The sequence below is a fragment of the Lontra canadensis genome, unplaced genomic scaffold (genome assembly GCF_010015895.1).
Source record: "Lontra canadensis isolate GAN:19392208 unplaced genomic scaffold, GSC_riverotter_1.0 scaffold4, whole genome shotgun sequence".
Classification (NCBI taxonomy): Eukaryota; Metazoa; Chordata; class Mammalia; order Carnivora; family Mustelidae; genus Lontra; species Lontra canadensis.
The window spans coordinates 38,769,127-38,784,065 of NW_022630998.1; positions in this window are offsets into that span (position 1 = coordinate 38,769,127).

Consider the following 14,939-nt stretch of genomic DNA (forward strand, 5'->3'; position numbering starts at 1 on the left):
ACACAGCTGCCCTTTGGGGCCACATGACTGCAGGCTGGCCACACATGATGGCCTTAAATGTGCAGACACCAAGGACGATCAGATTAGCCTCAGCTCGGGATATCAGCTGCTTGGACTGTTTGTCTAGTGGAGCCTGTTTGACTAAACTAAAATCCTTGGAAATTGATCATCAGTCAAATATGAAAGACAAAACCACCAGCCTTCAAGGTGCTTAACTTGGGGGCAGACCTATTTTGAGGAGAGAGGCTGGGGGACCTCCTCCCTCTCTAAAACCAAGTGGCCTTTTCCAGCCTGTGTGGTCATGAAAAAAGATAAGACCAGACAGAATCCGTTACAGCATCAGAACAAGGTTTTAAAAATGGATGAATCTTGGGTCGCCTGGGTAGCTCAGTCAGTGAAGCGTCTATCTGCCTCCGGCTCAGGTCATGATCCCAGGTCCTGAGATGGAGTCCCACAAGGGGCTCCTTGCTCAGTGGGGAGTCTGCTTCTCCCTCTGCCCACCTCTCCCCATGCTTTTGCATGTGCTCTCTCTCTGACAAATAAATAAATAAGATCTTAAAAAAAAAATGATGATTCTTGAATCCAGGAAGTGAATACGAATGGTGAAGTATGACATGCATTCATTTATTCATTCAGCAAATATTTCCTGAGTGCTGACTGCAGGCCAATAAACAAGACACAGGATCCTTTGACCTTGTGGAACCTATATTCCAAGAAAAAGGAGAAGTGCATGCAAGAAACACGGAACCGTTACAGGGTATTAGAAGGCGTTAGGTGCTGTGGAGAGTAAGAAATCACAGAAGGCAGCTTGGGGAAATTCTGAAGACGTCTCTGGGGGCACCCACTGGTGGCTCAGTGGGTTAAAGTCTCTGCCTCTGGCTCAGGTCATGATCCCAGGGTCCTGGGATAGAGCCCCGCATCGGGCTCTCTGCTCAGCGGGGAGCCTGCTTCCTCCTCTCTCTCTTCCTGTCTTTCTGCCTACTTGTGATCTCTGTCAAATATATAAAAATCTTTAATAAAAATAAATAAATAAATAAAAATAAAAGAAAAAAGGAACACTTCTCTGTGAAGGGGACACCGCAGCAAAAGCTTGAAGGGGATGAGGAAGCAAGCTTATTGATTATCTGTGATTGCATAACAAAGGACCCCCAAACTTAGAAGCTTAAAGCAACAAAGATTTATTATCTCTTGCAGTTTCTGAGGGTCAGGAATTTCAGAGCAGCTTAGCCAGGTGCTTCTGGCTTAGGATCTCTCATGAGGCCATGTCCAGCTGATGGCTGGGGCCGCAGACGCTGAAGGCCTGCCTGGAGCAGGAGGATCTGCCTCCCTGGTGGCTCCCTCCAGCGACTCTGGATAGGAGGCCTCCCTTTCCTGATTGTCCTCATGATGTAGAAGCTGACTTGCCCTAGAGTGAGTGATCCAAGAGAGAGCACATGAGCGGGGAGAGGCAGTGCCTTCGATGATGTAGTCCCTGAAGTCCCATCCCATCGCTCTGCTTTATTCTCTTCCTTAGATTTGTGTCACTGTGAAGGGGAGGGAAATTAGGCTCCACCTCCTGAAGGGGGAGACTGTCAAAGAGCAGGTGAGCTTATTGTATAACTATCACAGAGAACTGTAGTGATACTTCGGGGAGGAAGGGAAGGGCCCTTCAGACAAAGGAAATAGCAAGCGTGAAGGCCCTGAGGCAGAAGCAGGGATGGCGTATTCAAGGACGAACAAGAGGCCGGGATGACTGGGTGAGCAAGGGGATGATAAATAAGGAGAGGAGGTCAGAGAGGAAAGGTGTGTGTGTGTGTGTGTGTGTGGCGCCACATGTACCAGATTACCTAGAGCTTCATGAGCCATTGTAAGTACTCTGAGTGAGATAAGGAGACTTTGGAGAGTTGTTTTGTTGTTGTTGTTGTTTTAGCTGAGTGTGATGTGGCCTGACTTAACACTTTTTTTTTTTTTTAAAGATTTTATTTATTTACCTGTCAGAGAGAGACAGAGAGGGAGAGAGAGCGAGCACAGGCAGACAGAGAGGCAGGCAGAGGCAGAGGGAGAATCAGGCTCCCTAACGAGCAAGGAGCCGGATGTGGGACTCGATCCCAGGACGCCGGGATCATGACCTGAGCCGAAGGCAGCTGCTTAACCAACTGAGCCACCCAGGCGTCCCCTGACTTAACACTTTTTAAGGCAGCAGTGGCTTCCAGGTGAGAATAGTGTGAAGAGGGGGAGGGTGGGAGACACTCAGGAGGCTATTACAGTAACCCTGGGGAGAAACGGCTGTGGCTTGTGTTCAGAGGCAAGAAAGCAGTGGGACTCTGTATATATCTCGGAGAGAGAGTCCTTGGACAGGATATGGGTTTGGACGTGAAGGTTTTTTGCCTGAGGAACTGGAAGGATGGTTCTGGCACTGCTCAGAATGGGGGAGAAGGAAGGCAGGACAAGACTGAGAGGGAAGCTTTGGGGCATGTTAACTTTGCGATGTCTCTTTCTCCATCCAAATCGAGAAGGTGAGTAGGCAATGGGACATCAGGGCCTGGCGTTAGGGAATTCTGGGAAGAATACGTACCTGTTCTCTGGCAGGTCTGGTTGCTACAGAAGCAAGAAGCCCGGGTCCCCGGGGAAGAGTTTACACGTAGACGTGGCTACGCCCACATTGTAGCGATGGGTGCCTCAGAGGGCTCCCAGCAGGCACAAAGCAGTGGGCAGGCTGGTGATCTGGGATGCAGGGATTTCTGACGTTTCCAGGGGGCAGGAGATAGCAAGCGGCCAGTGTGGCTAGGAGGGATGAGTTTCTGCTGCTGCAGGGGCTTCTGCTGCTCTGTTCCCAGAGCAGGGCCCTAAGGATCATGGATCCTCCCTACCAGCGGACAGGCCACGTGACACTGGGAGTGCGGCCATGCTGAGAAGTGCCTGGGGGCCAGTGGTATGGGTTGGCCTGTAGAGCTCAGTGTTACCCTTTCAGGATTCACAAGACTAGGGCAAGACAATTAAGCAACCAAGTGTGCCGCCACCTTGTTTCTCTTTCCTTATTTGGTCTTTCTCTGGTTCTGCCCCAAATTAACTTCAGCGCCCAGAAGCATGCATTCCTGTTTCCTATTCCTGACGTTTTCTGGGACTCTGCTGAGGCTGGGGTGCGGGAATTTGCTCTTGAGTGCTTGGTCATGGGCCCTCATTTCCCGGCTCTGAACCTAGGTGGGTGCTATCCAGCTGCCTGCCCCCCGTGAAGGCCATGGCGGTGGGGAAAGGCAGAGCATCCTACAACATTTTCCTGCTCCACGTCCCCAGTGTTGGACTCTGACCAGGCATTAGAGATAGGATGGGTGGGATTGGCTGACTCAGCAAGCTTGAGTGAAGGGTTTGTACTGGGCCCCTTAGCTGACCCCCAGCACAAGATGGGTGTTGTGCAGAATCATTTGATTGCCTGGAACGGTCCTGCTGATTTCGCACCAGTGCTAACTACTTGGCTTGCGTGAAGCGAGCTGGAACCAGGGCTAGGAATGTGGGGAGTTGTTTCAGAGAGAGTGAGTGAGGATTTGCCGTGGTCTTGGCAGAGGCCTCCACCTTGCCAGAGAGAGAGATCGAGAGAGAGAGAGAGGGCAGTTCAACAGTGGTGGCAGCTGACTCGAGGAGACACCAGTGCAGAGACAGCAAGAGTTTTCTGGAAACATCAATCTCCTGGAGGCTTGCTTTGCTGCCATCAGAGCACTGACAAGGTTGCAAAGAACAAAGCATTTCTACCCAGTATGTAAAAAGGGCATAAATGGATAGCAGTTGAGATCCTGGCTTTGCCACCTAGTAGCGGTGTGACCTTGGGCAGTAAGCAAATTTTCTGTGCCTCAGTATCCTCATCTGTAAAATGGGAATAAGCAGACCTACCGCCAAGAATGTCTTGAAGAATAAATTTCTGGCACACGGTGGGCCACCAATCAATGTATTTGCAGCTGGTCACCTTGTCTTCCATTTGTGCCTCCTCCCTGGCCCACATTCTTGAGCAAGGCTGATCTGACCCAACATGGGGAAGGTAAAGGGATGGATGAGGGGGGAGGTCAGAATGCTGTGCAAGAGGAAACTGAGTCACAATGACTTCTCTTGCTCACTCACAATGGTCTGAGCCACTGCCAGCTCCACTCCAGCACAATTTCCCAGTAGCCAGGGTCCAGGGTTCTACCTGCCCATTTCCACTCCCTCACTACCCCCTTGGTTTTAGCCCTCCACTTCCAGCTTGCCACTGATGATTCCAAAAGGGAGTCAGTTCAGATTACAGTGCTCCAAAAATACAGCCAGTGAAGTAAATCTGAAAACAAAGGAGAAGAGGAAAGGAAGAAGAAAAGGCTGGCTGTCTTTCCTGGCTCATTCCATCAGCTTGCGGTGATGTACAGGGGACAGGGCAGAGTCCCTTTGCTATTGTCCATACGGGGATCTTAGCTGTTTATGATCCTATGGGGACACTTCTCTGAGACACTGGAGGTGACTCTCAGCAGAGTCCAACCCAGAACTCTGGGAGGGGCCATCTGACAGCCAAGGTGCTGTCCGTGGGGACCCTGGCACCCAGCGGGGGCCCAGCAGACAGGGACCGCCTTCCCAGGTGGTCCCCTCATGGACACACACTTGAACACTTGGCTTCTTCCATAGCAACTGCTGGCCTAGAAACTGAAGCCGTAAGAATCTGAACACCTGAAAGCTCGGCATCTGATCATTTAAAAGGGAGTTTGGCAGGAAGCCACCTCCAAAATGCCCCAGATTTTAACAAAAGGCCCCTTGTCGCAGCCCCAGAATGCAGGTAAAGCCGGGGCTGAAGGCAGTGTTGATTCAGAAAGAAGGAAAAGAAAACTGCTCTGCGGGGTTTTTTTTCATGTGAACCTATCTCACAGGGTTATTGGAGGGATTAAGTACAGAGTACTTCTGAGTACAGAAAGACCTGCTGTAATTTGTGCTTGGATGCCATTCCGGAAGAAATAATTTCTTTCAATAATAATAATTGCTAACTCCTACATAAAGCATGCTCTGTGTTTAGAGCGACGCACGCCTCTTACTCACTTGCATTGCATAAAAGCCACGGGCATAAGTATTGTTGTTCCCCATTTTACACATGCAAAGAGGGGACCTCAGCCTGCCAGGAAGCACCGTGCTGGTCTCCTCTCCTACGGGAACCTGAAGCTCTGCCCACAGTAGCTTTTTTTCACTGCTGATGGGAGGTGGCTTTGGCTCTTTTTCCGTGTCAGTCTTGAGTCCCCGGGGGTCAAGCTAACAAACTCCCCTTCCTTTTTTAATTCTCGAATTGAAAGTTATTTCCCCGGAGAGCCCCTGGATCTGAATCAACCACCCCCTCCCCATTCACACACTGCCTGGTGATTTTCAAAGTCCCTGGTATTTTTCCTTCAGGGCACTTGCCACAAGTGTAATCAGTGATCCCTGTGAGACCCCACCTCCCCCACCCTTTGCCTTTTACACCACTCTGCCACCCTCTGCCCTTCTTGTTGCTGCAATCCTGGACCTCCCAGACCTTCCACCGCCCAGCTCAGGTTCGGGCCATGGGGCTCAGGTCTCTTCCATTTCAAATCCTGCCTTACTTAATCCCAGGTGCCTTCATTCTCACAGCGATGACCCAGGCGACATCCAGACCTTCTGCTCCCGTCCACCTCTGCTGATGCCTCCTGCCAGCTCAAGCTGGACCTGTGATGATCTGAAACATCATCCTGCAAAAGCGTAAGGAGCTGGAGCATCTCCTTTCTGCCGCATGCCCCACTCACCACTGTAGCTGCACCATCCTTCACTCCCTACCGGACCCGTGGCTTCCTGCAGTCCACACTCTTCCCCTCTCTTCACGTCTTCCTTGCATAGCGCAGACTCCATGGCCTATGCATGTGTTGGCATTCTCTCTGATTCCCTAAATTCCAAGGCTATCTTTTTGTCACCACATCTGGCAATGCTGCCTTTGCTTCCCTTTCTCAGCCTGTACCTTGGTGGCCACATGCTGCTGGTAAGACAGGACCACAGGGTCAATCACTGTCTACATAGATCAGTGTCCTCAAACTGAAGGGCCCTCAGCTGTGCCTGGCAACCCGAGCCCGTTTTGCTCCCAAACTCACTTTCCATATGACTGTTTCGGCAGGTGGCCCAAAGCCCAGTGAGCCCTGTCCTTGGCGATGGTGGCACCACTGATGGGTCTAATCCCTGCCTGGCCAGCATGGCTTTTCAAGTGAAAGCAACCCTAGGCCAAGTGTGCTCCACCTCTCATGCCCCTGGCTCCGGTCCCTGGCTTATCATTCTTCAATTTTCTCTTGAAGTCTTAACTCCCAAAGCCTAATGGTTTCTAGGCCTAATCAGGCAGCTTCCAGTCGTAGCCTCCTGTTGTGCCAAAGCCAGTTTTCCTTTTACCATGACTTTGCCCTGATACTGATGAAGTTCTAGAACCTAGGTGAGGTTCGGTGGCCTGAGGTCCGGAGCAGATGACCAAGAAAGAATTCTTGAGACATCTTTGGTGCAAAATGGTGGTTTATTAAAGCACGGGGACAGGACCCGTGGGCAGAAAGAACTGATGCCCTGGTTGTGAGAGATGGCAGGTTATGTACCTTGCGGTTGGGGGAAGGTGAGGGGAAGGGAGGTTTCAATTGAACTTTCGTATGCTAAAGAGCACCTACAAGGTACCGGGGTACCGGAGGCATTGCGGCTTGATCAATGTTGTCCTTTGGCAAGCCATTCACATTTCTGCTATCAAGCGTCTTTGTTAGTGAGATTTGGGTTTAGAAGAAATTTAAATTTATTTAGGGCTTGAGGAACTGAGTTATTTGCCTCTGGAAATTGTGCTATTGATAAGGTAACTTCTTTGTTTGTAGATCTCTAGGACATTTGTAAACCAAGGGAGACTCTGTCTTGCAGGATTGTGATCTCTGCAAGTTAACTATTTGTTTCTCATTTATGGCAGTCAGGGGTGCCTGAGGAATGTCACACACATTACAGAGGGGAGAGGGTGGAGAGGGGGTGCAAGGTTCCAGCTTTTGCTTTGTCTTCAGCTAGCCTTCTGCTCCCTCATCAATACTGGACCCATGCCACCATTCCAGGCTCTCTTCCTTTATGGCGAACTCTTCCTGGAGGGTTCTCAGACCTCATGCCAAAGGCCCAAGTCAGAACCACTTCCATCCATCTCCAAGGTGTAGGAGAGGAAAGAATTTTCCCTCTACCCTTCTGAATTCTTGACTGAAACCTTTCAGTATGAGACAAATTAACCAGAGAGAAACAGAAGCCTACTAACATGGATAACCATGTATACCTGGGAGATACCCGTGGGAAAATGAGTAACTCTACACGGTGGCCTAGAATTCAGGCTTAACATACCATCTAAATAGGGAAACAATGAGAAGGATAGTGACCTCTTCGTGAGAGTAAGTGATTTTTAGGAAAGATGAATGGGTCCTTGAAGATCCGAGGGAGGTATAATATTTTCTGACAAAGTCTGGACGCGATATCAACTTCTGTGTCAATTTCCAGCCTGCTCTCCTGTGGTAAGAGTTAATCTTCCCTGGTTGATGAGACCTCCAGGGAGAGCAATTATGACAGTTGAGATCCTTTTGGAGAACCAGACTTCAGGCAGACAAGAGGAGTTCAGAGAAAACCTATCTCTGTGTTTGCTGGTTTTCAAGTGCCCACAGCTCAAAATAACTGCCAAATTGGCACATTTTGGGGTGTCTTATTCTGCTGCCCTCCCAAGGTTTAAAATATAGTTGGTAAATAGATTCTGTAAAGGGTCAGATAATAAGTGATTTTGCCTGCAGGACATTTGAACTCTATTGCAACCCTCTCAGGCCCACTGTCAGAGCAAGAAAGCAGCCTTAGACATAGACAATACATAAACAAATGAGTTTGGCTCCATTTGTATAAAATGTGGCATATGGACACTGAAACTTGAATGTCATACAGTTTTCACGTGTCACAAAGTATTCTTCTTTAAATTTTTTTCAACCACTTAAAGTATAAAAATCATGCTTAGTTCATGAGTCACACAAGAATAGGAGGCAACCAAATTTGTCCCGTAGGCTGTAGTTGACTTATTCTGCCCTAAGGTGTTGACCCTGTACTATTTTCTCTGGTTATGCTCAGTTAACCTGGACAAGGATAATGCTGAGAGGGATCCAAGCAGGAGGCTCCCCGATGGCTCTGAGCTTGTCTTACCCCACAGTGTTATCACCTTCCCCAGTCCATGGTCCTCTGGGGCCACAATGGGACCTTTTTATATATAGTTCAAATACTTTCCCTCTGGAACACTCTCCCACACTTTTTTATAGCACAAACCCCTCCCCCAAACTCTGTCAGGTTCAAGGTAGAGCTATTATTTCTAGTAATAGTTTGCTTTTGCATTGAATGATTACCAATATTTCTAATATTTCATATTTGATCAATTAGTGCTAATAATAATTGTACTGATAATCCAATCCAAAATCATTTTAATACCTATGGTTATAGAAAACTAAAAAAGTTATGTATGTGCATATTTTCTTGCAAGCAAGATATATGCATCTCAAAGAAGTACGATGAGGTGATTAATAAGAAATGCTTTTGCATAAAAATACTACATTAGGATAAAATTTTCTGGGGAAGGGAGTACCTCTGTGGCATGGTCAGTTAAGCCTCTGCCTTCTGCTCAGGTCACTTTCCGGGATCCTGGGATTGAGCCCCGCATCAGACTCCTTGCTCAGCGGGGAGCTTGCTTTTCCCTCTACCTGCCACTCTCCCTGCTCATGCTCTCTTTCTCTGACCAATAAATAAATAAAATGTTTTTTAAAAAAATCCTATGGAGAGGAAATTTACAATAAAAATACGTAAAGTGGGGCGCCTGGGTGGCTCAGTGGGTTAAAGCCTCTGCCTTTGGCTCAGGTCATGATCCCAGGGTCCTGGGATCGAGCCCCACATCGGGCTCTCTGCTCTGCAGGGAGCCTGCTTCCTCCTCTCTCTCTCTCTCTGCCTGCCTCTCTGCCTGCTTGTGATCTCTGTCTGTCAAATAAATAAATAAAATCTTTAAAAAAAAAATACGTAAAGTGTATTACCATTTTTTTTTAAAAAGCTGGCTAATTAAAAAAGTAGATGATGGTTATGTCATGAACTAAGCTAACCAAATTAGTCATATCCCACTGCCTAGATTGTTTTCCATAGCTACCAAAGATGTCTGCATTAACTGAAGCCTAGGGACTCCCACATGCTCTCGCTAACAGGGGGAAAGCAAATGTCTCAAACATCTCAGATCGATTCTACTGGATATACAGACGCTTATTAAACATTATTAATAAACAGGCACAAAGCCGTTTATACAGCTGCCCTGTCCCATGAGCGTGAGTGATGACCTTGACCTGAGTGGAGTCAGCACCACGACATTGCCGAGTGAGGGTTCTCCAGTACTCAACAGGCACGGGACCACTGGACAGCTTTGTCCCACCCGTGGCTGCTGACTGGCCTGTGAGGGGATGCAATGAGCCAATGGTGCCCTCTCTGCAGGGAAACTGATTCCCTGAGTCCTATGAGGGTGAGAGATAGTACCTCAAAAATCTTGTCGACAACCCACGTCTTAAATACCCCTAATCCCTTGAAAGTCAGCCTGTGGCTGCAGTCACCTGGGTTCCCAGGCCCCCATTTTCCCTGCAGAACTTTATGCTAATTACCAGCACCCCAGGGATGGATTGAAATGAGGAGGACAGGTAGAGGCCCCAGGCCTGTGACCTTCCCGATCTTAGCTGACTGCCCAGGCTCCATAGTTTGGAAATTCTTGCTGACCCAGTTACAGTTTAACCCAAGTAGTACAATATCACACTTGGGCTGCAGAATTTGAAGGTCAAATACAAATGTCTAGCAGTGAATGTCAGAACGCTAATGTATTTCTATCCCATTAGGCATCTTTAAAAATGACATAGGCTTTATTTTAAAATGTCAATATTTATAACATGCCATAAATACAAGTCCTTTCTATTTAAATGTATGAGGAAAGTTTGAACGTCCACTTAATTTTTTTAGCTTTTTTTTTTTTTTAATCTATTTCACATGTCAACTCTCCAGTAAACAAGAGGGTAGTTTTTACAGACCCTTTGAGCAGTTACTCCTGGCAGAGCTCTCTTCAGTGGCAGGAGAGAATGTCTCCTTGGTCTTCATGCATGTTTGCTCACCCTCTTCCTAGAATCCTTAGGGCTCTACATTCCAACGGTTTAGGTGGACTGGCTGTTACAACACAGGCAAGCTCCTGTGACACCTTCTCCCAGGAAGAGGGTGTCTTCCGGCCTTTTGGTTTATAGTTGAGTGAGGCTTCTCAGGAGATTTTTCCAGAATGAAGAAGGTCCACCCTAGGTGATGTGCTTATTCCCCTTAAACTGAGAAGCACTGGTAACTTAGCAGCTTCTCTCTTTAAAATTCTCAACGAGATCCTAGCAAACAGGATTCAACAGCACATTAAAAAGATTATCCACCATGACCAGGTGGGATTCATTCCTGGGCTACAAGGATGGTTCAACATTCGCGAATCAATCAATGTGATAGAACAAATTAATATGAGAAGAGAGAAGAACCACATGGCCCTCTAAATTGATGCAGAAAAAGCATTTGACAAAATCCAGCATCCATTCCTGATTAAAATGCTTCAAAGTATAGGGATAGAGGGAACATTTCTGAACTTCATAAAATCTATCTATGAAAGACCCACAGCAAATATCATCCTCAATGGGAAAAAGCTTGCAGCCTTCCCATTGAGATCAAGAACACGACAAGGATGCCCACTCTCACCACTCTTGTTCAACATAGTATTAGAAGTCCTAGCAACAGCAACCAGACAACAAAGAGAAATAAAAGGTATCCAAATTGGCAATGAAGAAGTCAAACTCTCTCTCTTTGCAGATGACATGATTCTTTATATGGAAAACCCAAAAGACTCCACCCCAAACTACTAGAACTCATACAGCAATTCAGTAACGTGGCAGGATACAAAGTCAATGTACAGAAATCAGTGGCTTTCTTATACACTAACAATGAAAATACAGAAAGGGAAATTAGAGAATCGATTCCATTTACTATAGCATCAAGAACCATAAGATACCTGGGAATAAACCTAACCAAAGAGGTAAAGGATCTCTACTCGAGGAACTACAGAACACTCATGAAAGAAATTGAAGAAGACACAAAAAGATGGAAGACCATTCCATGCTCTTGGATCGGAAGAATAAACATTGTTAAAATGTTTATACTGCCTAGAGCAATCTATGCTTTTAATGCCATTCTGATCAAAATTCCACCAATATTTTTCAAAGAGCTGGAGCAAATAATCCAAAAATTTGTATGGAACCAGAAGAGACCCCGAATCGCTAAGGAAATGTTGAAAAGCAAAAATAAAACTGGGGGCATCACGTTACCTGATTTCAAGCTTTACTACAAAGCTGTGATCACCAAGACAGCATGATACTGGCATAAAAACAGACACATAGACCAGTGGAACAGAGTAGAGAGCCCAGATATGGACCCTCAACTCTATGGTCAAATAATCTTCAACAAAACAGGAAAAAATATACAGTGGAAAAAAGACAGTCTCTTCAATAAATGGTGCTGGGAAAACTGGACAGCTATATGTAGAAGAATGAAACTTGACCATTCTCTTACACTGTACACAAAGATAAACTCAAAATGGATAAAAGACCTCAACGTGAGACAGGAATCCATCTGAATCCTAGAGGAGAACATAGACAGTAACCTCTTTGATATCAGCCACAGCAACTTCTTTCCAGATATGTCTCCAAAGGCAAAGGAAACAAAAGCAAAAATAAACTTTTGGGACTTCATCAAAATCAAAAGCTTCTGCACAGCAAAGGAAACAGTCAAGAAAACAAAGAGGCAACCCACGGAATGGGAGAAGATATTTGCAAATGACAGTACAGACAAAAGGTTGATATCCAGGATCTATAAAGAACTCCTCAAACTCAACACACACAAAACAGATAATCATATCCAAAAATGGGCAGAAGATATGAACAGACACTTCTCCAATGAAGACATGCAAATGGCTATCAGACACATGAAAAAATGTTCATCATCACTAGCCATCAGGGAGATTCAAATTAAAACCATATTGAGATACCACCTTATACCACTTAGAATGGCCAAAATTAGCAAGACAGGAAACAACATGTGTTGGAGGGGATGTGGAGAAAGGGGAACCCTCTTGCACTGTTGGTGGGAATGCAAGTTGATGCAGCCACTTTGGAGAACAGTGTGGAGATTCCTCAAGAAATTAAAAATAGAGCTTCCCTATGACCCTGCCATTGCACTACTGGGTATTTGCCCCAAAGATACAGATGTAGTGAAAAGAAGGGCCATCTGTACCCCAATGTTTATAGCAGCAATGGCCACGGTCGCCAAACTGTGGAAAGAACCAAGATGCCCTTCAAGGGACGAATGGATAAGGAAGACGTGGTCCATATACACTATGGAGTATTATGCCTCCATCAGAAAGGATGAATACCCAACTTTTGTGGCAACATGGACGGGACTGGAAGAGATTATGCTGAGTGAAATAAGTCAAGCAGAGAGAGTCAATAATCATATGGTTTCACTGATTTGTGGAGCATAACAAATAGCATGGAGGACAAGGGGAGTTAGAGAGGAGAAGGGAGTTGAGGGAAATTAGAAGGGGAGGTGAACCATGAGAGACTATGGACTCTGAAAAACAAATCTGAGGGTTTTGAAGGGGCGGGGGGTGGGAGGTTGGGGGAACCAGGTGGTGGGTATTGGAGAGAGCATGGATTGCATGGAAAACTGGGTGTAGTGCAAAAACAATGAATACTGTTACGCTGAAAATAAATTAAAAAAATAAAAAAAAATGAAATTAAGCTTTCCTTTATGAGCACCCTCTTCACGGCACGAATGTGTATTTATTTGTTTTGGGGATTTGTGTGCCTTATCAGACTGTAAGGACCATGATAGCAGGGATATGTCTGAATTGCTTACTGCCAAGTCCCTGGTGCCTGGCCAAGTACCTGACTGTCCCATGGCAGATGCTCAGTAAATATTTGCTGAATGATGAGATGAGACAAGCTGCTGAGAGAGGGAAACAAAACAGAAGCAGAAGATACCCACTATCAAAACTGAAGAGGAACTAGGCCAGCAGTCAGCCAACAGAATACAGTAGTATGAAACTGCATTAAAGGACAAAAGACAGAAGACATAGACCAGCCATGCCGGGATCCAAATAAAGCAAGCCAGAGTTCATAAGGCTGAGCCTAGGTATGAATTTACATGACTGACCTCTTCCATGAATAATAATTTCATTTTATTTGTCCCCTGTTGCCCATGTTGGGCCTCAACATTCCCTACAATGACTCATTCCAATTCTCTTCTCAGCTCGTCTCTTCTCTGCCAGCTCATCTTTCATGTTTTACTTTCTTACTAGCCTTACCATGAGCTCCTGCTTCTCTTCATTCTGTTCTTGTTTTCTGGAGTAATTCCTTCCAGAAATGTTTAAATTTGTGATTTTATATTTGGTCCCATTTTGCATCTGTTCCATGGAGAGATATTTCTGGTGAGTGTACTTCATTTGCTGCTTGTTTTTTCCTGTCCTGTCTCTCAGTCTTTTGTTCTATCTCCTTTTCATTTAGCTAGTATTATACAGACATTTTAAATTATGACCCTTCTTTGGATAAGGTGAGTGATTCATGGGCAAAATATTTTAGGAGTTGTGTGTGGGGAGAGGTCAGGCCTGCATTCCAGGTAATTACAGCGATTCTCCTTGGACACGTGCAGGACACGCTCAGGAGAATTGGCCAGCGTTGGTCAGCCCTGCGGACCACCCTGTCCCCTGTGGCCGAGGGCCCTTTCGCGCTTGGGGCATGTCGAGGACAGCCAGAAAAGGAGCCGAAACGATGCGGCCCACCTGGGGGCCCCAGCGCAGGGGAGCTTTCCCGGAGCAGAGTTGAGGGAGGCGTTGTGGCTGGCCATTGGCCTCCGACTTTTCGGGGCACTGGGACGCCCAAGGATGGGGCTGGCCTCAGGGTGGGCACGAAGTTTATTCTTGCTCAGAGGATTTTCCCCTGCTCCGAAAGGCACCCTATGTGCTAGAGTGGTAGGGGGACTCGTGGCATGGAACTCCGGGTTCCCCAATGATAGACCCCAAGGGACAGGACCCAGGAAATGGAAGGCTGACACAGTAGGCAAGGGTTTGTGCCTGGGCCTCTGGGCGGGCCGGGCCCCATCGACCAGCGCCAGGGAGGGGACCCCTGGAGGCTGAGGAGCAGGAGGCATCGGCCTCGCCTGCGTGTGACTCCTGGAGGGCTTTCTGGCGGGGTTCGGCCGCGATCACTCGTGATCCCGCGCCAGGCCCAGGGTTGGGTGCCTGAAGCGAGATTGCCAGGCATTTTCCAGCCAGTTCTCACGAGCGTTCTGCCCAAACCGGGATCGGTTTGGGCAGAACGCTCGTGAGAATTGGCCGGCGTTGGGCAGCCCTGCGGACCGCCCTGTCCCCTGTGGCCGAGGGCCCTTTCTCGCTTGGGGCATGTCGTGGCCACCCGGAAAACGCGCCGAGACGACGCGGCCCACCCAGGGGCCCCGGCACATGGGAGCTTTCCCAGAGCAGAGTTGAGGGAGGGGTTGTGGCCAGAGGGAGGGGTTGTGGCCAGGCGTCCAACTCCCACTTTTCATGCCGCTGGGGCATGGATAGTTTGGGCTGACCTCAGTGGAAGTACGAAGGTTTCTCTTGCTCCGAGGGTACTCCGCCGCTCTGAAAGGCACCGTTTCTACTTGGGTGGCCTGTGAACTGGTGGGGTTGGCCTAGATGTCCCAATCTGGAGGGACAGTGTCAGTGTGGCTTTAGACCTGTGGAGGGTTTCGGAGCTGCATTGTCTTCGAAGGCTCGGCAGTGCAGATTCATGCCACTGGAGGGCGTGGTGAGCTGTGGTGCGCGAGAACAAGGTATGGTGCAATGCTGCTTGCCACCA